The following is a 24,837-nucleotide window of genomic DNA, read 5'->3' as shown; positions in this document are numbered from 1 at the left end:
CAGTGCTATTAAGGCATCAGACCAGGCATAGGAGTGCTGGAGGTGGAAGTCAGTGATCCATAAAGGATCAAAGCGTTTATAAACATCTCTCCATGTATCTGGTCTTATTTACCGCTGAGTCGGCGGCCTACAGTCCTCTGATGGGAGGAAACCACTGGAACATCCTTGAAGGTTTTATAGTCATCATGATCTTCTGCATGAAAGAGGAAGTTTTATATGGTTTGTAGAAAATTCCCAAATCACCCGTCTGTGAAATGCGTTACATAAAATCAATCCCAGTTTGCGACTATGAAGGACCCTTCCAACACCCCCTCCACTTAAAATAAATGTTATTGTTTTAATACACTAAATCTCTCCCTCTGTCTAACCCCCCCCCCCCTTCTCTAAGCAGTGGGGATCCAGACACTCTTCCACTGGACGGCCTGTCTCCACATCTCCTCCAGGAGTGAGGGATGAGGCTGGGCCCAGTCTCTCCCCCCAGCCTCCTCCTGGCAGTGGAGCCATAGGCTTTTCAGAGGGCTGGAACACGTGTGTTGGAGGAACTGGCAACCCTGTGTGTGTGTGTGTGTGAGAGACAACGATAGATTAACATTAAACACAGCTCATTTACATACTCTACTGGAATACAATTAAGTGCTATTTGTTGGTGTGTGAGAGTATACATGGGTCAAACACACCTCCATACTCCCCCAGTACCATATGGCCTTGATGACACTGATTGGCTAGAGCCAGGGTCAGCTGATCTCTGCCACCAGTTATAATGCTGACCACACCTCCTGGAAGATCTGAGGACTGGAGAACCTAGAGAGACAGAGAACAGATGTGTTCGGGGGAAAATACATGTACACACACACACCCAACAGCATACACAAGCAAGCGTGTGCACACAAGCACACAGTTGAATCAAAATGTCAGAGGGCAGGACAGAACTCACCTGGATGAACTCTAGAGCAGACAGTGGGTACTTTGGACTGGGCACCATGATGACAGCGTTGCCCATGGCAACAGCAGCTGCCAGCAGGGAGATCATAGAGAGGAGGGGGGAGGAGTCAGGGAGAACCACACCCACTACTCCTAGAGCCTCAGGGATGGACAGAGCTGAACCGGACTGTGGGACGGGCTAGAGAAGATGAGATTAGAGAAGAGACACTATCTACAATATGACCGCCTGAAGTGGAGAGGCTTTGTTGGTGCCCTGTGTGCTAGCCAGACGGTGGGTGCGTGAGTAAGTGTTGAATATGGTTGGATTCTGGGTTAAACTTGGAACATTGCTATCCTAGAGCGATCAGAAGTAAGACGATAGTATCTGAGGGGTGATAGAGACTGGTTTTTACATCAGAAGTTAATGGTTATCTGTAGGAGCCAGATGGCTTTGGAATATGCTGGATAGATCACAGGATTGCCAAAGGTGAAAATGGTTGGAGATTTTTGCATTAGGCATCAAGGGGGTTGAGGTCAGGTCAGGCCAGATCACCAATTGTGCAAGTTCTCCCACTTAAAAAGATGAGAGAGGCCTGTAATTTTCATCATAGGTACACTTCAACTATGACAGACAAAATGAGAAAAAAAATCCAGAAAATCACATTGTAGGATTTTTAATGAATTTATTTGCAAATTGCTGTTCATGGTTAGGTACATTGGTGCAACCGTTGTCTTTTTTTCACAAATGTGCTGTTGTTAAATCATCACCCGTGTGGCTGAAGTTGAAGTAGGCTGTTATTCGATGATAAATGAAGGCACCGCATTGATTATATGCAACGCAGGACAAGCTAGTTAAAATAGTAATATTGTCAACCATGTGTAGTTAACTCGTGATTATGTGAAGATTGATTGTTTTTATAAGATAAGTTTCATGCTAGCTAGCAACTTAGCTTGGCTCCGTGCAGCCACAAGGTCCTTTTGACACTGCACTCGCATAACAGGTGGTCAGCCTGCCACGCAGTCTTCTCGTGGATTGCAATGTAATCGGCCATAATCGGCGTCCAAAAATGACGGATTACTGATTGTTATGAAAACTTGAAATCGGCCCTAATTAAATCGGCCATGCCGATCAATCGGTTGCCCTCTACTTGAGACAACTGAGACATGGGTTGTATGTGTGTGCCATTGAGGGTGAATGGGCAAGACAAAAAAAATGTAAGTGCCTTTGAACAGGGTATGGTAGTAGGTGCCAGACGCACCGGTTTCTGTCAAGAACTGCAACGCGACTGGTTTTTTTCACAACAGTTTCCGTGTCTATCAATAATGGTTCACCACCCAAAGGATATCCAGCCAACTCAACACAACTGTGGGAAACATTGGAGTCAACATGGGCCAGCATCCCTGTGGAACTCTTTCGACACCTTGTCCATGCCCCGATGAATTGAGGCTGTTGAGGGCAATAGGGGATGCAACTCAATAGTAGGAAGGTGTTCCTAATGTTTGGTATACTCAGTGAGAATTACACAGAGTACCAGACTCGCATGCATTTTATTTTCGAACTCCTTTCATGCCAGTCATGTCAAAGGAAGAGATTAGAGAAGGAAGGCATTTATATGTGATAGTCCATACTGTACAGAGCCCAGAGTAAGATTAATGCTCCACTAAATGTACTCCGTAACCACCTTCACCACACCTCAGAGGGCTCTGCAAAGAGATTGTGGTGCTTGCTAGTATTAAAGGGAAAGAGTTGAGTTGCACAACTGAATGCATTCACCCAAAATGTATCTTCCACTTTTAACCCAACCCCTCTGAATCAGAGAGGTGCGGGGGAGACCAAGAGACAAAACTAGATGACCATTAAACACAGCTCACTTACATACTCTACTGGAATAAAATTAAGTGCTGTTTGTTGGTGTGTGTCCCCGATATGCAATTATACAGGGGTCAAACACACCTCAATATTGCCCCAGTACCATACGACCTTGACGACACTGTCGGTGACGTTTGGTTGATAAAATCCAGCCTAGAGCCGAGCTTACCCAGGTTGGACTTTAATGGCCGCGTTGCGAACGTGTTTCCTCCCCCCGTCAGGACAGTAGGCGAGAACAGTTCCCCCTGGTGCCAGGACACACACACTGCTGCCAGACTTAGACTTACACTGCTTCCCCCCCACATACTTCAGGTAGAAACGAGGGTTACTGAAGGAGAGATAGAAACAGGAGGGGGTGGGGGGGGTGAGTTAATGAACCTTACAAGTGACTGAATAAGTGCAAAAGCATATTTAAAAGAAGTGAAGACACACACACACACACACCTGGATAAATTAGATCCCTCTGGAATGATAGCCGGTGATGCCGCCGTTCCAAACGTGGAGTAATCAACAGAGGCTGGAGAAGAGCGGGTAGAGGAGGAGAGGAGGAAGGTCGGAGAAACTGGAACAGACCCTAGAAAAAAGGAGGAAATTGTCATTTAGGAGACAATCAGATATAAAGGAACCCTGTCTACAAACAACCTATAGCCCGACACCCTATAAGGCATGTGTGAAGCTCTGAAAATACAAAATTCCCTCTGGACAGGGACAGGGACAAAAAATGGCTATTGTCCATACCTCCTTCCCTCCATCGATGCAGTTGCCACTCTCCTTGTGGCCAGAGAGAGGCAGGGAAGGGTTCATAACAGAGTGGGAGTTGACCCACACTGAACCCAGGCTGGGGAGAGAGGTCGAGGAATATCTCATAGTCCATTATTCATCAGGTGGGTTCTGGGTGATAGGAATGATCAATCTAATGCAGAGAGGATACACCACACAAAATGTTTTCAGTCGTGGTGACTTGAGATTAATATTGGGAGATCAAGATAGTGTGTGTGTGTAAGTAAGTATGGGTGCATTTGTGTGCGTGTGTCCCTTGTACCTCTTGGCAGCCTCCAGGGCCAGAGTTAGGTCTTCAGTCCAGAGAGAGGCAGCCTGGCCGTGAGGGCTGTGGTTCCCTGACAAGACAGATAGACAGATGGACAGATGGAGTTGGATAGATGTGAGTGTTTCATTAGTGTGAGTGTGGTTTGGTCATATAAATAGTATGGTGTGGTCCTCCTTACCCAGAGTGACGCCCTCCCCGTGGCTCCTGAAGGAGAGGAGGGGTAGCAGAGGGCCGGGGGATGGGGTCACCACACAGGTGCAGGAGGGGGCTACTCCACACAGCACCGTGGGGGGATAGGCAGTACTGGAGGAGGGCGGGGGACACGGCTGGATCAGCTAATACAAGCATTTATTGAAAAAAAGGTACTTTTTATTAATTGTGCTCAACACCACATCTAACAAAATGGTGGTACAAAACAAAGAAGATGCAAATTACAAAAATAAAAAGGAAATAATCCATATAGTGAAGAGATGGAATTCCGAGAAGCAGTATTTGGAACTTGGATTGGATTTACTGCCTTCAGGTCTTTTTGAAATGTCATGATTATTTTGCCCACTGCAGTGCTTGTGCAAAATGCCTATGCGGTATTGAGTGACTGATGCCCCCCACCTGTGCTAAGGGCTATACGCTATGAAAGTGACACGCCATTTACCAGGAAGTAGCCTTGTAGTTTACTAAATGCTGTAGGCTTTTTGAAGGTCTTCAAGTCAAATATTTCATAAAAGGCATCTGGAGAAGTTCCTCCACAAAACACTAATATAATTGTATATGTTAAAATGACCGCGTTTTCACACGTTATGATATAATCGTCAAGCCCATAAAGTAAAGAGGAAGGGGCAGTTACTTCACAGGTAATAGTTTGCACACTGAGTGTACAAAACATTAGGAACACTTGCGCTTTCCATGACAGACTGACCAGGCGAATCCAGGTGAAAGCTATGATCCCTTATTGATGTCACCTGTTAATTCCTCTTCCTCTGATTGAAGTGGATTTAAGAGGAAGAGACAGGTTAAAGAAGCATTTTTCAGCCTTGAGACAATTGAAACATGGATTTTGTATGTGTGCTATTGTGTATGTGTGCCAGTGTGTCAAGAACTGCAACACTGCTGGGTTTTTCAACACTCAATATTCTTCTGTGTATCAATAATGGTCCACCACCCAAAGGACATCCAGCCAACTTGACACAACTGTGGGAAGCATTGGAGTCAACATGGGCCCGAATCCTTGTGGAACACTTGACACCTTGTAGAGTCCGACACCCAACAACTTGAGGCTGTTCTAAGGGCAAAAGGGGGTGCAACTCAAAATTAGAAAGGTGTTCCTAATGTTTTGTACACTCAGTGTATGTGGTAGCCTAGCGGTTAAGCATCGGGCCAGTAACCGAAAGGGCCCTCGTTTGAATCCCCAAGCCGACAAGGTGAAACACCTGTCGATGTCCCCTTGAGCAAGGCACTTAACCCCAGTTATTATTATTATTACTCATGTAAGTCGCTCTGGATAAATTACTTCTAAATGACTAAAATGTTAAATGTAAATGTAGTGACTGACCATGGCCCCCTGCTGTTGGGCCTCCTGTACTGCAGCGTCCCCCAGCCTTCGGTCCCCCTCGGCCAGGAGAGGAACACTCTTCATCCCAGCCATCCGAACCTTCAGACGGGCTACAGCACTGTCCCACACTGAATCCTGGACACACAGCATCCACTGGCACTGAGGAGGGGGGTGAGAAAGAGAGAGAGGGAGCGAAATGAAGATGGAGAGGGGGGAGAAGGCAGGTTATTTCATTAGTCTAATGTTCAGATAAGTCATATATAGGCCTACTGAGTCAGTGAGAGAAGGCTTTAAAATGTGTATATTTTTGTGTTAGTTTATAGAGCGAGGGAGAGGTAGAGATCGGTCATACTGTACAATACTGACCACCTTTGGCCATCTTATTCTTTCACTGGAATCTTTTGACTCACTGATTTGGCTTCAAAAAGCAACTGAGAAAAGAAAGACATCTGTTTCACCTCTCTGGTCTTCTTAAAGGCGGTCTCTATCCCTCCATCCACGGCGCTGTCGATTTCGGCAGACTCAAAGATGATGAAGGGACAGGTGGCTCCGAGGGAGAGGGAGAGAGAGACGGGAACACCCATGCCTGCTGTGGCCCTGCACAGAATCTCTCCATCCTGAAAAATAAGGAAAGAAGAGATTGGAGGAAAGGTTTTAGTTAGTGTGAGAGAGAGAAAACGAGGAAGTTCACAATCCAAAGCACACACGATTGTCGTGGGACAACTGTCAATTCACTGCAGCGCCAACAGAAAATGTTCACTTCACACAGCTAATTACGGTCCCATAACATTTACATAGAATCCTGGTCATTTAGCAGACACTCTTATCCAGAGCGACTTACAGTCAGTCAGTGGTTTCAACGAGGGTAGAAAAAACAACCGCATACCACAGTCATAGCAAGTAAAAACATTCCTCAATAAAGAAGCTATCAGAAAAAAATTGTGCTAGTAAGAAGAGACAAGTGTTAGTGCAAGAAGATGCACGTGAAAAATACATAAAAAAGGAAGCATAAAAATTGGTCTGAGTGTGTGCCCACCTTTTTGTTGCCACTGTAAGTGACATAGCTGACGTGGGGGTTTTGAGCCACTTTAGAACCCAGTGACAATAAGAGAACAGGGGGCGCTGTCCCCACGCCAGGGATCGCAACCACTGTGTTGCCTGGCAAACAGAAACGCTAGGGTCATAAAAGGTAGAGTAAATCTTTACCTTCCGGAAGGGTATCTTTGTCAGGGTAGAATGTGACCGAGTCCGTTTTGAAACCGTTTGTTTTCATTACTTTTTAGGAAATTAACCTTTGGTCATGTTGATTAGATAGCCTGGATTTTTAACTGTGTGTGGGATTGCTTTATTTATTTACACACACACAACTCAGCAAAAAAAGAAATGTCCCTCTTGTCTTTCAAAGATAATTCGTAAAAATCCAAATAACTTCACAGATGTTCATAGTAAAGGGATTAAACACTGTTTCCCATGCTTATTCAATGAATCATAAACAATTAATGAACATTCACCTGTGGAACGGTCGTTAAGACACTAACAGCTTACAGAAGGTAGGCAATTAAGGTCACAGTTATGAAAATTTAGGACACTAAAGAGGCCTTTCTACTGACTCTGAAAAACACTAAAGGAAAGATGACCAGGGTCCCTGCTCATCTGTGTGAACATGCCCTAGGCATGCTGCAAGGAGGCATGAGGACTGCAGATGTGGCCAGGGAAAGAAATTGCAATGTCCGTACTGTGAGACGTCTAAGACAGCGCTACAGGGAGACAGGACGGACAGCTGGTCATCCTTGCAGTGGCAGACCACGTGTAACAACACCTGAACAGGATAGGTACACCCGAACATCACACCTGCGGAACAGGTACAGGATGACAACAACAACTGCCCGAGTTACACCAGGAACGCATAATCCCTCCATCAGTGCTCAGACTGTCCGCAATAGGCTAAGAGAGGCTGGACCGAGGGCTTGTAGCCTGTTATAAGACAGGTCCTCACCAGACATTACCGGCAACAACGTCGCTTATGGGCACAAACCCACTGGACCAGACAGGACTGGCAAAAAGTGCTCTTCACTGACGAGTCATGGTTTTGTCTCACCAGGGGCGATGGTCGGATTCGCATTTATCGTTGAAGGAATGAGCGTTACACCGAGGCCTGTACTCTGGAGCGGGATCGATTTGGAGGTGGAGGGTCTGTCATGGTCTGGGGCGGTGTGTCACAGCATCATCAGACTGAGCTTGTTGTCATTACAGGCAATCTTAACGCAGTGCGTTACAGGGAAGACATCCTCCTCCCTCATGTGGTACCCTTCCTGCAGGCTCATTCTGACATGACCCTTCAACATGACAATGCCACCAGCCAAACTTCTCGTTCTGTGCATGATTTCCTACAAGACAGGAATGTCAATGTTCTGCCATGGCCAGCGAAGAGCCCGTTGGATCGCAGGGTGAGGGCTTGGGCCATTCCCTCCAGAAAATACTTGTCTCAGTTGTTGAATCTTGTTATGTTCATAGAAATATTTACACATAAGTTGGCTGAAAATAAATGCAGTTGACAGTGAGAGGACATTTCTTTTTTTTGCCAATTGCCTTTTGGTAGGCCGTCTTTGAAAATAAGAATTTGTTTAACTAGGCAAGTCAGTTATGAACAAATTCTTATTTACAATGACGGCCTACCAAAAGGCAAAAGGCCTCCTGCAGGGACAGGGCCTGGGATAAAATAAAATTAAAATAAAAAACAAAAAAACAATATAAATATAGGACAAAACACACATCACAACAAGAGAGACAACACAACACTACATAAAGAGAGACCTAAGACAACAACATAGCAAGGCAGCAACACATGACAACACAACACAGAAGCAGCATAAAGCATGGTACAGACAGTATTGGGCACAGATAACAGCACAAAGCATGGTACAAACATTATTGGGCACAGATAACAGCACAAAGCCTGGTACAAACATTATTGGGCACAGATAACAGCACAAAGCCTGGTACAAACATTATTGGGCACAGATAACAGCACAAAGGGCAAGACGGTACAGACAACAATACATCACACAAAGCAGCCTCAACTGTCAGTAAGAGTGTCCACGTGAGTCTTTGAATGAAGAGATTGAGATAAAACTGTCCAGTTTGAGTGTTTGTTGCAGCTCGTTCCAGTCGCTAACTGCAGCAAACTAAAAAGAGGAGAAACCCAGGGATGTGTGTGCTTTGAGGACCTTTAACAGAATGTGACTGGCAGAACGGGTGTTGTTGTGAGGGCTGCAGTAGATATCTCAGATAGGGGGGTGAGGCCTAAGAGGGTTTTATGAATAAGCATCAACCAGTGGGTCTTGCAACAGGTATACAGAGATGACCAGTTTACAGAGGAGTATAGCGTGCAGTGATGTGTCCTATAAGGAGCATTGGTGGCAAATCTGATGTTTGCACCATGTTTTGTGCTACTACCATGTTGTGTTGGTACCATGCTGTGTTGGTACCATGCTGTGTTGCTGCCTTGCTGTGTAGTTGTCTTATAGGTCTCTCTTTATGTAGTGTCGTCTCTTGTCGTGATGTGTGTTTTGACCTATATTTCATTTTTAATCCCAGCCCCCGTCCCCGCAGGAGGCCTTTTGCCACGCCGTTATTGTAAATAAGAATTGGTTCTTAACTGAATTGCCTAGTTAAATAAAGGTTCAATTAAAAAATAAATGTAATAAAATAAATGCAAGAGCTTGGTGAGTTCAACGTGTCGACTCCCCTGACTGCAGTCTCTCTTCTGGCCTGGCTGAAGTCCTGGACAACTTTGGACTCCAACAGCATGTGGACTCTTCCACCCACAACAAAGGCCATACACTGGACCTGGTCTGCATCACAGGCGTGGATGGAATTATGCCAGGCCTGTCCGACCACAAACTCATCACCTTCACCCTACCTATTCCTCTGCCCACTCAGCACAAGAAACACTCTATTAAGTTTAGGAGTCTTAAAACTATAAAACACAGGCCATCTTACTGAATCCATCTCCAACCTGCCAGTTACTGGCTCTGTGGCTCAATACCACACTGCCTTGGCTTCCATACTCGATGAAGTTGCTCCTTTGAAAACGTGCCTAGTGTCTTTCCCCAAATCTTCTCCCTGGTACACTTACGCTCTCTCAAAGCAACTGGCCGTCATCTAGAACTGTACATGTGCAGATGTTTGAGCAACATCAGAAAGGCAAAAAAAAAAGAAAGGCCTTAAAGCTCAGACATCAAACTACTCCCAACTGATCAGCAACGGCAGTGGAAACTCTTGGGTGCCGTCTTCTACTGTGAGCAAGCTCCTCCAGCCTTAGCCTCCCCAGAAGGATGCAATCAATACCTGTGCCTCTTCCAAAGCTAAATTGAAAACATTAATAACACCATCCTGTCCTCTCCAGCCTCTGTTGTTGATCTAGCCAGTCCTCTGCTCCCTGAGTCAAGGTTCTCCACCTTCACTGCAGCTGACGTAACCAAGCTGGTTAGAATGAGTGAGGACCACCACTTGCTCACTTGACTCACCTCCCTTGTAAAGACCTGCTTATCTGCACTGGAGCCTTTCTTCACGGAAATCATCAACAAGTCCCTCACCACTGGCTGTGTCCCTCTTCAGCTCAAACTTGCTGCAGTCTTAACAGTACTTAAAAAGCCTGGATCTGACCCTGACAACCTCCAGAACTACAGGCCCATCTCCAACCTGCCATTTCTGAGTAAGCTTCTTGAACATGCTGTGTTTAGCCAACTTCAACGGCCACTCATAACCTTCTCGAGCCCTTCCAGTAGAGTATCAGAGCTACACAGCACAGAGACTGCACCTTGGTAAGGGTCGCCAATGACCTCATGAATGCTGTCTCTGGGGCTGCCAGCATCCTCATAGTGCTGGACCTCAGTGCAGCTTTCAAGTCACTGTCAGGGCTGGAGAGTCTCTCGCCTCGTTTAAGACACATGCAAAAGACTGAGCTGTTCAGAAAGGCTTTCATGGACCTATGTTAATTCCGTTCTCCTGACGACACCTGTACATAGCTTTGATTGTTGTCTGCTTACAATGTTCTGTGTTTTGGATAGTTGTTATCATAGAGAAACACTTTAAATGAAGTATTATTATGAGTGTGTATTTCAGTCAACCCTAGAGCGAGTTGAAAAGATGTAGTGTGTATCAGTGAACCATAGACAGAGGTAAAGGTGTGTATCAGTGAACCATAGACAGAGGTAAAGGTGTGTATCAGTGAACCATAGACAGAGGTAAAGGTGTGTATCAGTGAACCATAGACAGAGGTAAAGGTGTGTATCAGTGAACCATAGACAGAGGTAAAGGTGTGTGTCTGTGAACCATAGACAGAGGTAAAGGTGTGTCAGTGAACCATAGACAGAGGTAAAGGTGTGTATCAGTGAACCATAGACAGAGGTAAAGGAGTGTGTCAGTGAACCATAGACAGAGGTAAAGGTGTGTATCAGTGAACCATAGACAGAGGTAAAGGTGTGTGTCTGTGAACCATAGACAGAGGTAAAGGTGTGTCAGTGAACCATAGACAGAGGTAAAGGTGTGTATCAGTGAACCATAGACAGAGGTAAAGGAGTGTGTCAGTGAACCATAGACAGAGGTAAAGGAGTGTGTCAGTGAACCATAGACAGAGGTAAAGGTGTGTGTCAGTGAACCATAGACAGAGGTAAAGGTGTGTATCAGTGAACCATAGACAGAGGTAAAGGTGTGTGTCAGTGAACCATAGACAGAGGTAAAGGTGTGTATCAGTGAACCATAGACAGAGGTAAAGGAGTACAGTGTGTAGCTACCTGAGTAGAATCTTTGCTCTGAGATGACAGGGGAGAGCACTCCAGGCCTTGAAGCCACTGGCCCCAGAGGACACAGAGAGGGACACATCCTCATCCACAGCACACACAGTATTATACACAGTACCACCTAAGGAGGGAGAGGGAGAGAAAGATGTCAAAATAGTATTATATTGATGAACAAGGTATTTAAAATATAACAAGAAAACGGTGGCTAGAGGAGGAAGAAAGAGATAGACAGAACAATAATATTAAACTGATGGGATAGCTCCCCAGTAGGTTCTCTTTTTACCTGAAGAGTCAGTCACATTGCATGTCTGTCTGTCTGCACGGCGAACAAACTTTCCATCGATGAACAAGCCGAGCGCACGAGACTGAGGCTCAAGCCAAGCCTGAGAAAAGGAGAAAAGATCGAGTTTACATATACACTACTGTTCAAAAGTTCGGGGTCTGTTTCTCTAGTTTGAGAAAAAGACACCTCACACAAGTCCTCAACTGGAAGTTAGTATCCGCAAAACACCAGTCTCAACAGCGAAGAGTCGACTCTGGGATGACCTCCTCTGTCCAGTGTCTGTGTTCTTTTGCCCATCTTAATCTTTCTTTTTATTGGCCAGTCTGAGACGCGGCTTTTTCTTTGCAACTCTGCCCTAGAAGGCCAGCATCCCGGAGTCGCCTCTTCACTGTTGACATTGGTGTTTTGCGGGTACTATTTAATGAAGCTGCCAATTGAAGTCTTGTGAGGCGTCTGTTTATCAAAGTAGAGACTAATGTACTTGTCCTCTTGCTCAGTTGTGCACCAGGGCCTCCCATTCTTTCTATTCTGGTTAGAGCCAGTTTGCGCTGTTCTGTGAAGGGAGTAGTACACAGCTTTGTACAGTTGAAGTCGGAAGTTTACACACAGTTAGGTTGGAGTCATTAAAACTTGTTTTTCAACCATTCCACATATTTCTTGCTAACAAACTATAGTTTTGGCAAGTCGGGAAGAACATTCCTTTGCATGACACAAGTCATTTTGTCAACAATTGTTTACAGACAGTGTCACGTTTTATCAAGGTGGGTGGAATCAGGCGCAGAGAGCAGGTTTCAGATATTTGACAGTTTATTCTCCGGCGCACAAAAAACACGGTCAACCCAACACACAGGGTTTATAATCCAACACAGGATCAAAAATAGACCGGAGAATAAAACACAAGTACTACACCAAATGACATGAATACAAAAACAATCCCGCACAAAACAAGGGCGGGACAACCTACTACATATAAGGACGTTAATTAAACTAAAATACACACAGGTGAAACTAATAAGACAAAACCAATAGACAAACGAAAAAGGGATCGGTAGTGGCTAGTGACGACGACCGCCGAGCACCGCCCGAACAGGCAGGAGAGCCAACTTTGGTGGAAGTCGTGACAGTACCCCCCCTCTGACGCGCGGCCCCCGCAGCGCGCCGCCACCGTCCTCGAGGACGAGGTGCTGGGCGATCCGGGTGGAGGCGGTGGAAATCTCTCAGGAGAGAAGGGTCCAAAATGTCCCCCACCGGAACCCAGCATCTCTCCTCCGGACCATACCCCCTCCCAGTCCACGAGGTACTGTAGGCCCCCCACCCGGCGTCTCGAATCCAGAATGCCCCGAACTGTGTACGCCGGGGACCCCTCGATGTCCAGAGGGGGCGGAGGGACCTCAGGCACCTCACCTTCTTGCAGGGGACCAGCCACCACCGGCCTGAGGAGAGACACATGAAACGAGGGGTTAATACGGTAATACCTAGGAAGTTGTAACCTGTAACACACCTCGTTTATTCTCCTCAGGACTTTGAACGGCCCCACACACTGCGGCCCCAGCTTCCGACAGGGCAGGCGGAGGGGCAGGTTTCGGGTCGAGAGCCAGACCCTGTCCCCCGGTGCAAACACGGGGGCCTCACTGCGGTGCTGGTCAGCGCTCCTCTTCTGCCGTTCTCCCACTAACCGTAGTGAGTCCTGAACGGCTTTCCGGGTGTCCTTGGAGCGCTGTACCCATTCCTCCACCGCAGGAGCCTCGGTCTGGCTCTGATGCCATGGGGCAAGGACCGGCTGGTAACCTAACACACACTCAAAAGGGGACAAGTTAGTTGAGGAGTGGCGTAGGGAGTTCTGAGCTAGTTCAGCCCAGGGAACATACCTTGCCCACTCACCAGGCCGGTCCCGGCAATAGGACCGCAGAAACCTGCCCACATCCTGGTTTACGCGCTCCACCTGCCCATTACTCTCGGGGTGAAAACCTGAGGTTAAGCTGACTGAGACCCCCAGTCTCTCCATAAACGCCCTCCACACTCTGGACGTGAATTGGGGACCCCGATCAGAAACAATGTCCTCAGGTACCCTGTAGTGCCGGAAGACATGGGTAAACAAGGCCTCCGCAGTCTGCAGGGCCGTAGGGAGACCGGGCAACGGGATGAGACGACAGGACTTAGAAAACCGATCCACAACGACCAGGATCGTAGTACTTCCCTGGGACGGGGGAAGGTCGGTAAGAAAGTCCACCGATAAGTGTGTCCACGGCCGTTGTGGAACGGGGAGGGGTTGTAATTTCCCTCTAGGCAGGTGCCGAGGAGCCTTGCTCTGAGCACACACTGAGCAGGAGGAGACATAAAATCTCATGTCTTTAGCCAGCGTGCGCCACCAGTATCTCCCTCTCAGACTCCGCACTGTCCTCTCGATGCCAGGATGACCCGAGGAGGGGAGAGTATGAGCCCACCAGATCAGCTTGTCCCGAACCCCCCTCGTCACGTACTGAGTCCCCACTGGACGGTTAGGGGGGGCGGCTCTGACCGTGAGGCCCTCTCTATCTCCGCGTCCACCTCCCATACCACCGGTGCCACAAGACATGACGGTGAAATGATGGGAGTTGGCTCAACGGACCGCTCCTCGGTATCATAGAGGCGGGACAGCGCGTCGGCTTTGGTGTTTTGGGAGCTTGGCCGGTATGAGAGGGTAAACCAGAACCTGGTAAAAAACATGGCCCATCTAGCCTGACGTGGATTCAGTCTCTTCGCTGCCCGGATATACTCGAGATTACGATGGTCAGTCCAGATGAGAAAAGGGTGTTTAGCCCCCTCAAGCCAATGTCTCCACACCTTCAGAGCCTTGACTACAGCTAACAACTCCCGGTCCCCCACATCATAGTTTCGCTCCGCTGGGCTGAGCTTGCTCGAAAAGAAAACACAGGGGCGGAGCTTGGGTGGCACACCCGAGCGTTGGGACAGCACGGCTCCAACCCCAGCCTCGGACGCATCCACCTCCACTATGAACGCTAAAGAGGGGTCCGGATGCGCCAACACGGGCGCATTGGTGAACATCTCCTTCAATCGACTGAAGGCTCTGCCCGCCTCTGCTGACCAGCGCAAGCGCACCGGTACTCCCTTCAGCAGTGAGGTGATGGGAGCAGCCACCTGACCAAAACCCCGGATAAACCTCCGGTAGTAATTGGCAAACCCTAAAAACCGCTGCACTTCTTTCACCGTGGTCGGAGTCGGCCAATTACGCACGGCTGTAACGCGGTCATCCTCCATCACCACCCCGGAGGTGGAAATACGATACCCCAGGAAGGAAACGGACTATTTGAAAAACTCACATTTCTCCGCCTTGCAATACAGGTCATGCTCCAGCAGTTGCCCAAGTACCTTACGCACCAGAGACACATGCGCCGCGCGAGTGGCAGAATAGATCAAGATGTCATCGATGTACACTACCACTCCCTGCCCGAGCAGGTCTCGGAGAATCTCATCTACGAAGGATTGGAAGACGGCTGGAGCATTCTTCAACCCGTATGGCATGACGCGGTACTCATAAAGACCAGATGTAGTACTAAATGCGGTTTTCCACTCATCTCCTCCCCGGATACGCATCAGATTATACGCGCTCCTCAGGTCCATGATGATTCCACCGCCGTAGCGATGAGAGGTAGTGGGTAACTAAACCCCACTGTGATGGAATTTAGACCTCTATAATCAATGCACGGACGCAGACCTCCATCCTTCTTCTTCACAAAAAGAAGCTCGAGGAGACGGGTGATGCGGAGGGCTGAATGTACCCCTGTCCCAGCGATTCGGCAACATATGTCTCCATAGCTACTGTCTCCTCCTGGGACAATGGATACACGTGACTCCTAGGAAGTGCAGCGTTCTCCAGAAGGTTTATCGCGCAGTCCTCTCGACGATGAGGTGGTAATTGGGTCGCCTTCTTTTTACTGAAGGTGATAGCCAAATCGGCATATTCAGAGGGAATGCGCACGGTGGAAACTTGGTCTGGACTCTCCACCGTAGTCGCACCAACGGTAATTCCTATACACCTACCTGAACACTCCTCTGACCACCCCTTAAGAGCCCCCTGTCACCAGGAAATCACCGGGTTGTGTTGAGCTAACCAGGGAACCCCCAACACCACTGGAAACGCAGGTGAATCTATAAGGAACAGACTAATCTGCTCCTTATGATCCCCCTGCGTTACCATGTCCAGCGGCACCGTAGCCTCCCTAATTACTCCTGACCCTAATGGTAGGCTATCTAAGGAGTGCACGGGGAAAGGTAGGTCTAACGACACCAGGGGAATCCCTAGCCTTAATGCAAGCCCACGATCCATGAAATTCCCAGCTGCGCCTTATGCTGTAGAGAGGGAAAAAACCCAGGGAAAGAAGTCAACACATACACATGACCGACAGAAAGCTCTGGGTGAGTCTGGTGCTGACTCACCTGGGGTGATCGAGTAGTGCTCCGCCTGCCCTCCCGACTCCCAGACGAGTTCCTCCAGCACCGATCGGACGTGTGCCCTCGTCGACCTCAACTGGTGCAGGAGGACACTCCTCCTCCGGTCCCCCTCGAAGCCGCCCCTCCTAATTCCATAGGGATAGGGGCAGGAGGGCTGGGAAGTGGAAACGACAGGGCCTGATCCGAACGCCCGCGGGCAGCCAGCAGGTTGTCGAGACGGATAGCCAAGTCAATGAGTTCATCCAGTGTGAATGTGGTGTCCCGACATGCCAGCTCCCTGCGGACGTCCTGCCTGAGACTGCATCTGAAATGATCGATCAAGGCCCTGTCGTTCCATCCTGCTCCTGCGGCCAAGGTCCTGAACTCCAGAGCAAAGTCCTGTACGCTCCTCATCTCCTGACGCAGGTGGAACAGCCGTTCACCCGCCTCCCGACCCTCAAGGTGGGTGGAATCAGGCGCATTGAGCAGGTTTCAGATATTTGACAGTTTATTCTCCGGCGCACAAAAAACACCGTCAACCCAACACACAGGGTGAATAATCCAACACAGGATCAAAAATAGACCGGAGAATAAAACAAGCACTACACCAAATGACATGAATACAAAAACAATCCCGCACATAACAAGGGCGGGACAACCTACTACATATGACGTTAATTAAACTAAAATACACACAGGTGAAACTAATAAGACAAAACCAATAGACAAGCGAAAAAGGGATCGGTAGTGGCTAGTGACGACGACCGCCGAGCACCGCCCGAACAGGCAGGAGAGCCAACTTCGGCGGAAGTCGTGACAGACAGATTATTTCACTATATCACAATTCCAGTGGGTCATAAGTTTACACACACTATTGTTTCCTGAAACTGGGCCTGAAGAGACTGACGTAACATTTGAGTCATTACCAGAACCACGCTCAAGCATTCCCCCGAGCATGGTTTTGGTATTGACACAAATCAAGATACAGCTGACTTAACAAGTATTTCAAAATCAAATTTTATTGGTCACATACACATATTTAGCAGATGTCATCATGGGTGTAGCAAAATGTTTGTGTTCCTAGCTCCAACAGTGCCGTAGTATCTAATAATACATACAAATCTCAAAGTAAAATAATGGAATTAAGAAATATATAAAATATTAGGACAAGCAATGTCGGAGTGCCATTGACTAATATACAGTAGAATACAGTATATACACATATGAAATGAGTAAAACAAAATGCAAACATTAACTTGACCAGTGTTCCAATATTAAAGTGACCAGTGATTCCATGTCTGTGTACATAGGTCAGCAGCCTCTAAACTGCAGGGTTAAGTAACCGGGTGGTAGCCGGCTAGCGACAGTGACTAAATTCAGTGAAGGGTACTGGGTGGAGGCCAGCTAGTGATGGGTATTTGACAGTCTGATGGCCTGTTTTTTAATCTGTCGGTCCCAGCTCTGACAAAGACACATTTCAGATGTCTACTGAGCTTCAAAGGCCAATTGAGTCAGCAGAGGTTTCAGAACCATTCAAAATGCTTCCTGAGAACACGTGTGACTGAACAACCTGTTGAATCCAATTATGAACCCTGCCTAAAAATGCCAGGGAAAGGATTGATCTATCCACTGGTTCTCAGGAAGTACTCAAGGTTCCTACTGAACCCAAGCAAGCAACTACTTGAATTACCAAGTGGATCAGGATAAGGGATTGAACAGTGAGCCTTTTCTAAGCAGATGTTTTAAATGCCCGCTGAACTTCTGCAACAGATTGAGGCATCACCTGAGAACCAGCAGTGCATGGAGCCATCAACAAAGCCCCTGGACGTGTTCAAGCTGACTCATCTGAGCACCAATAAGTACCAGGGCAATGGATTGAATCCTCCGACAGACCAAGCCACCTCCAAACTCCGGGCAAATGTTTGAGGTGTCCACTGAGCAAATGCCACAGGTTAAGCCATTCACAGAGTCTGACAGTGTTCAAGGTACCACTACCACCTAGGAAGAGGAGTCTTCTCTCTTCTGAACCCCTGTGAAGCATTCTGCAATTGTGTGAACTTGAAAGAAAAACTGACCTGTTTTTTTAGTTCAAATCTTTGAGGTGTCAACTGAGGAAAAAGCTCCAGGCTGGGCCATCCACGAAGCTCAGGACAAAGTTTACCCTCCAACGTAAACAAATGATAGAATGGCCTACTAGACCACAACACAGTCTTTAGATTTTTTAAATGTATTATTTCTTACACCGTTACCCCAGGAAATCTTAAGTCTTATTACATACAGCCGGGAGAAACTATTGAATATAAGAGCAACGTCAACTTACCAACATTATGACCAGGAATACGACTTTCCCGAAGCGGAAGCTCTGTTTGGTTCCCCGCCCAGGACAATGGATCCCAGCAGGCGACCCAAAACAACGGCGCCACAGAAGGGGCAGACAGAGAGGTCTTCTGGCCAGGCTCCGTTGAAGGGCACATCGCCCACCTCTCCTGAGTATACTACTTTCCAATGTCCAGTCTCTTGACAACAAGGTAGACGAAATCCAAGCAAGGGTTGCCTTCCAGAGAGACATCAGAGATTGTAACATTCTCTGTTTCACGGAAACATGGTTCACTCGGAATATGTTATCAGAGTTCATACAGCCACCTGGTTTCTTCACACATCGTGCCGACGGAAACAAACATCTCTCTGGTAAGAAGAAGGGCGGGGGTGTATGCCTTATGATTAACGAGCTGTAGTCTGATCATAACAACATACAGGAACTCAAGTCCTTTTGCTCACCTGACCTAGAATTCCTTACAATCAGATGCCGACCGAGAATTCACTTCGATTATAATCACAGTCGTGTATACCCCCCCCCCCCCCCCCCAAGCAGACACCTCGACGCCCCTGAAAGAACTTCATTGGACTCTATAGAAACTGGAATCCACGTATCCTGAGGCTGCTTTTATTGTAGCTGGGGATTTTAACAAGGCTAATCTGAAAACAAGACTCCCTAAATTTTATCAGCATATCATATGCGTGACCTGGGCCGGCAAAATCCTGGATCATTGTTACTCTAACTTCCGCGACTCATGCAAAGCCCTCCCTGCCCTCCTTTCGGCAAATCTGACCACGACACCATTTTGTTGCTCCCAGCCTATAGACAGAAACTAAAACAGGAAACCCCCGTGCTCAGGGCTGTTCAACGCTGGTCCAACCAATCTGATTCCACGCTTCAAGATTGCTTCGATCACGTGGACTGGGATATGTTCTGGATTGCGTCGGACAACAGCATTGATGTATACACTGACTCTGTGAGTGAGTTTATTAGCAAGTGCATCGGTGATGTACCAACGGCGAATATTAAATCCTTCCCCAACCAGAAACCGTGGATTGATGGCAGCATTCACACAAAACTGAAAGCACGAACCACTGCTTTTAATCAGGGCAAGGCGACTGGAAACATGACCGACTACAAACAGTGTAGCTATTCCCTCCGCAAGGCAATCAAACAAGCTAAGCGTCAGTATAGAGACAAAGTAGAGTCGCAATTCAACTGCTCAGACACAAGAGGTATGTGGCAGGGTCTACAGTCAATCACGGACTACAAAAAGAAAACCAGCCCCGTCGGGGACCCTGAGTCTTGCTCCCAGACAAACTAAACAACTTCTTTGCTCACTTTGAGGACAATACAGTGCCACCGACACAGCCTGCAACCAAAACCCGCGGGCTCTCATTCACCGCAGCTAACGTGAGTAAAACATTTAAACGTGTTAACCCTCGCAAGGCTGCCGGCCGAGACGGCATCCCCAGCTGTGTCCTCAGAGCATGCGCAGACCAGCTGGCTGGTGTGTTTATGGACATATTCAATCAAGCCTTATCCCAGTCTGCTCTTCCCATATCCTTCAAGAGGGCTACCATTGTTCCTGTTCCCAAGAAAGCTAAAGTAACTGAGCTAAATGACAATCTCCCTGTAGCACTCCCCTTCGTCATCATGAAGTGCTTTTAGAGACTAGTCAAGGATCATATCACCTCCACCCTATCTGACACACTAGACCACTCCAATTTGCTATACCGCCCCAACAGGTCCACAGACAACACAATCACACTGCCCTAACCCATCTGGACAAGAGGAATACCTATGTAAGTCGGCCCGACGTCTAGTTTAACGCCGATGTTCAAAACCCACGTCAAAGCTGACGTGCATACCTATTTAACGTAGGTAGATGTAATGACGCCACTAAAAATACAGCACTACACTGAACAAAAGCAGAAAAATACTAAGCTCACACTTCCAACAACTAAACAAGGTCAGGTCGAGCAGTCATTTGAAGGAGTAAGAACATTTCAGCGAGACAACTCAAAAGGCGAAATCCATTACAACACCAAGATAATGGAATTCATTGCCCTTGACAATCAACCGTTCTCTGTCCTGGATGATGTTGGCTTTCGCTGACTGGTCGAGCACCTCGAGCCCCGGTACACACTACCATGTAGGCGCTATTTTTCAGATGTTGCCCTACCGGAGTTACACAGTATTGTTGAAACGCACATCCATGAGCTACTTGCTATGGGCGTCACTGTTATTAGCTTCACGACTGACATTTGGACCAGCGATGTCAGCCCCATGAGCATTCTGAGTCTGACAGCACAGTGGGGCGACGAGGATGTCGTACTGAGAAAAGCTGTATTGCATGCTCAAGAATGTGCTGGGTCTCATACCGCTGCTGCCACCTGAGAGCATGTTTGAAACATCAACACACTCATAGCGCCACTAACAAATGACTCAAGAAAAAAGCTAAAAAAGAAAGAACGAAAAAAATAAATTTTTAAAAAGCTAATCAACTGCGTCTGCAGCAGATGTGATACCCCCTGCATTGACATTGAAATGCACGCTCAACAAGTTAACCCCACAGACTGTGGGGTTAAAACTTACAAAAGAACTTGAGGCTGTAAATAAGCAAGTCGGTGGAATTCTCTCTGAGCCTCTTTACTGTGTCGCCACCATGCTTGATGCTAGGTACTTTGATGCAGACAAGAAACAGGGTTTACGTGAAATGTTACATACACAGCTGAACAAGATGGAAACATGGAAAGACAGCTGAAACTTCACTGTTTGACATGTATGATGAAATCTTGGTTGAGACTGAACAAATGAACAGTGAAACAGCACAGCAAGTGAAATAAATAGGTTTCGATTATGTTTTACTGGTAATGGGGACATATGTAAATGCCAACAAAATAACTTTTTGGTCAGTGTGTTGTGTGTGTAACCTTTAACTAGGCAAGAGAGTTAAGAACAAATTCTTATTTACAATGACGGCCAAACCCGGACGACGCTGGGCCAATTGTGTGCCGCCCTATGGGACTCCCAATCACGGCTGGATGTGATACAGCCTGGATTCGAACCAGGGACCATAGTGACACCTCTTGCACTGAGATGTAGTGTCTTAGTGGGTGTGTGTTTGTGTGTTAACAATAACTGTACGAATGCTTAAAAAGGCTGCTACAATTTTAAATGTCTGTTATCGGTATTTGTTGGCAACGAAAATATCGGATATCGGACAAAAATTTAATATCGGTGCATCCCTAGACTAAACACCTCCCCCTGCAACTGGATCCTGGACTTCCTGACAGGCCGCCCCCAGATAGTATGGGTAGGTAACAACACATCAGCTATGCTGATCCACAACACGGGGGCCCCTCAGGGGTGCTTGCTTAGTCCCCTGTGGTAATCCCTGTTCACCCTTTACTGCATAGCCAAGCACAATTCCAACACCATCACAAAGGTTTCCGACGAGACAACAATGGCAGGCCTGATCAGCGACAACAATGCGACAGCCTATAGGGAGGTGGTCAGGGACCTGCAGTGTGATGCTAGGCTAATAACCTCTCCCTCAACGTGTTCAAGACAAAGGAGATGATTGTGGACTACAGGAAAAGGAGGACTGAGCACTCCCCCATTCTCATTGACAGGGAGCAGGTTGAGAGCTTCAAGTTCCTTGGTGTCCACATTGCCGACAAAACTATCATGCTCCAAACACACCAAGACAGTTGTGAAGAGGGCACGACAACACCTATTCTCCCTTTAGAGACTGGAAAGGATTTGGCATCTGTCCTCAGATCCTCAAAAAGTTATACCGCTGCAACATTTTTAGCATCCTGACTGGTTGCATCACCGCCTGGTAAGGCACGACAGAGGCATCCCTGACTGGTTGCATCACCGCCTGGTAAGGCACGACAGAGGCATCCCTGACTGGTTGCATCACTGCCTGGTAAGGCACGACAGAGGCATCCCTGACTGGTTGCATCACCACCTGGTAAGGCACGACAGAGGCATCCCTGACTGGTTGCATCACCGCCTGGTAAGGCACGACAGAGGCATCCCTGACTGGTTGCATCACCGCCTGGTAAGGCACGACAGAGGCATCCCTGACTGGCTGCATCACCGCCTGGTAAGGCACGACAGAGGCATCCCTGACTGGCTGCATCACCGCCTGGTAAGGCACGACAGAGGCATCTCTGACTGGTTGCATCACCACCTGGTAAGGCACGACAGAGGGTAGTGCGTATGGCCCAGTACATCACTGGGGCCAAGCTTCCTGGCATCCATCCATCCAGGGCCTCTATAGCAAGCGGTGTCAGAGGAAGGCCCCAAAAAAGGCCAAAGACTTAAGCCACCATAGTCATAGATCTCTGCTACTGCATGGCAAGCGGTACCTGAGGGCCAAGTCTAGGACCAAAAGGCTCCTTAACAGCTTCTAACCCCAAGCCATAAGACTCCTGAACAGCTAATCAAATGGCAACCCGGACAACTTGCATTATCCCCCTCCACCCCAATTTGCTACTTATTATCCATGCCTAGTCCCTTTACTCTACCTTGAGGTACATATTACCTGAATTACCTTACATTTACATTTACATTTAAGTCATTTAGCAGACGCTCTTATCCAGAGCGACTTACAAATTGGTGCATTCACCTTATGACATCCAGTGGAACAACCACTTTACAATAGTGCATCTAAATATTTTAAGGGGGGGGTGAGAAGGATTACTTTATCCTATCCTAGGTATTCCTTAAAGAGGTGGGGTTTCAGGTGTCTCCGGAAGGTGGTGATTGACTCCGCTGTCCTGGCGTCGTGAGGGAGTTTGTTCCACCATTGGGGAGCCAGAGCAGCGAACAGTTTTGACTGAGCTGAGCGGGAACTGTACTTCCTCAGTGGTAGGGAGGCGAGCAGGCCAGAGGTGGATGAACGCAGTGCCCTTATTTGGGTGTAGGGCCTGATCAGAGCCTGGAGGTACTGAGGTGCCGTTCCCCTCACAGCTCCGTAGGCAAGCACCATGGTCTTGTAGCGGATGCGAGCTTCAACTGGAAGCCAGTGGAGAGAGCGGAGGAGCGGGGTGACGTGAGAGAACTTGGGAAGGTTGAACACTAGACGGGCTGCGGCGTTCTGGATGAGTTGTAGGGGTTTAATGGCACAGGCAGGGAGCCCAGCCAACAGCGAGTTGCAGTAATCCAGACGGGAGATGACAAGTGCCTGGATTAGGACCTGCGCCGCTTCCTGTGTGAGGCAGGGTCGTACTCTGCGGATGTTGTAGAGCATGAACCTACAGGAACGGGCCACCGCCTTGATGTTAGTTGAGAACGACAGTTTGTTGTCCAGGATCACGCCAAGGTTCTTAGCGCTCTGGGAGGAGGACACAATGGAGTTGTCAACCGTGATGGCGAGATCATGGAACGGGCAGTCCTTCCCGGGAGGAAGAGCAGCTCCGTCTTGCCGAAGTTCAGCTTGAGGTGGTGATCCGTCATCCACACTGATATGTCTGCCAGACATGCAGAGATGCGATTCGCCACCTGGTCATCAGAAGGGGGAAAGGAGAAGATTAATTGTGTGTCGTCTGCATAGCAATGATAGGAGAGACCATGTGAGGTTATGACAGAGCCAAGTGACTTGGTGTATAGCGAGAATAGGAGAGGGCCTAGAACAGAGCCCTGGGGGACACCAGTGGTGAGAGCGCGTGGTGAGGAGACAGATTCTCGCCACGCCACCTGGTAGGAGCGACCTGTCAGGTAGGACGCAATCCAAGCGTGGGCCGCGCCGGAGATGCCCAACTCGGAGAGGGTGGAGAGGAGGATCTGATGGTTCACAGTATCGAAGGCAGCCGATAGGTCTAGAAGGATGAGAGCAGAGGAGAGAGAGTTAGCTTTAGCGGTGCGGAGCGCCTCCGTGATACAGAGAAGAGCAGTCTCAGTTGAATGACTAGTCTTGAAACCTGACTGATTTGGATCAAGAAGGTCATTCTGAGAGAGATAGCGGGAGAGCTGACCAAGGACGACACGTTCAAGAGTTTTGGAGAGAAAAGAAAGAAGGGATACTGGTCTGTAGTTGTTGACATCGGAGGGATCGAGTGTAGGTTTTTTCAGAAGGGGTGCAACTCTCGCTCTCTTGAAGACGGAAGGGACGTAGCCAGCGGTCAGGGATAAGTTGATGAGCGAGGTGAGGTAAGGGAGAAGGTCTCCGGAAATGGTCTGGAGAAGAGAGGAGGGGATAGGGTCGAGCGGGCCTTGACTAGCCGGTGCCCCCGCACATTGACTCTGTACCGGTACCCCCTGTATTTTACATCGCTACTGTTCTTTTTTTGTTGCTCCTTAATTATTTGTTATTTATTTTGGTAAATACTTTGACACTTGTTTAGGTCTACACCTGATGCATATAATTTGAACATTTTTCCCTTTCACGCTGAGTGGTAAACGAAAGGGAGAGAGCTGGAAAGATTTTTGAAATAAAATGAAATATTGTCATTCACAATGGATGGAAAAATAGACTTTGTTGGCTTGCTGTTTGAGGTGAAAAAAACATTACTTTGGGAAGCTCCACAGCCTCCCAAAGTGGTTATGCTTAATTAGAAATACTATCAGAACCCCAAGTGGTCACATTTATATGCTTACGT

General features: G+C 47.8%; 1 pseudogene; it reads right to left on the bottom strand.

Annotated features, from left to right (window-relative positions):
- Positions 1 to 383: 383 nt before the first annotated feature.
- Positions 384 to 6,690, bottom strand: LOC124038678 (annotated as a pseudogene).
- Positions 6,691 to 24,837: the final 18,147 nt, after the last annotated feature.

The sequence above is a fragment of the Oncorhynchus gorbuscha genome, linkage group LG06, assembly GCF_021184085.1.
Source record: "Oncorhynchus gorbuscha isolate QuinsamMale2020 ecotype Even-year linkage group LG06, OgorEven_v1.0, whole genome shotgun sequence".
In the NCBI taxonomy this organism is placed as follows: domain Eukaryota; kingdom Metazoa; phylum Chordata; class Actinopteri; order Salmoniformes; family Salmonidae; genus Oncorhynchus; species Oncorhynchus gorbuscha.
Note: the sequence above shows the minus strand (reverse complement) of the source record. Positions and strands in the feature narration are given on the sequence as shown.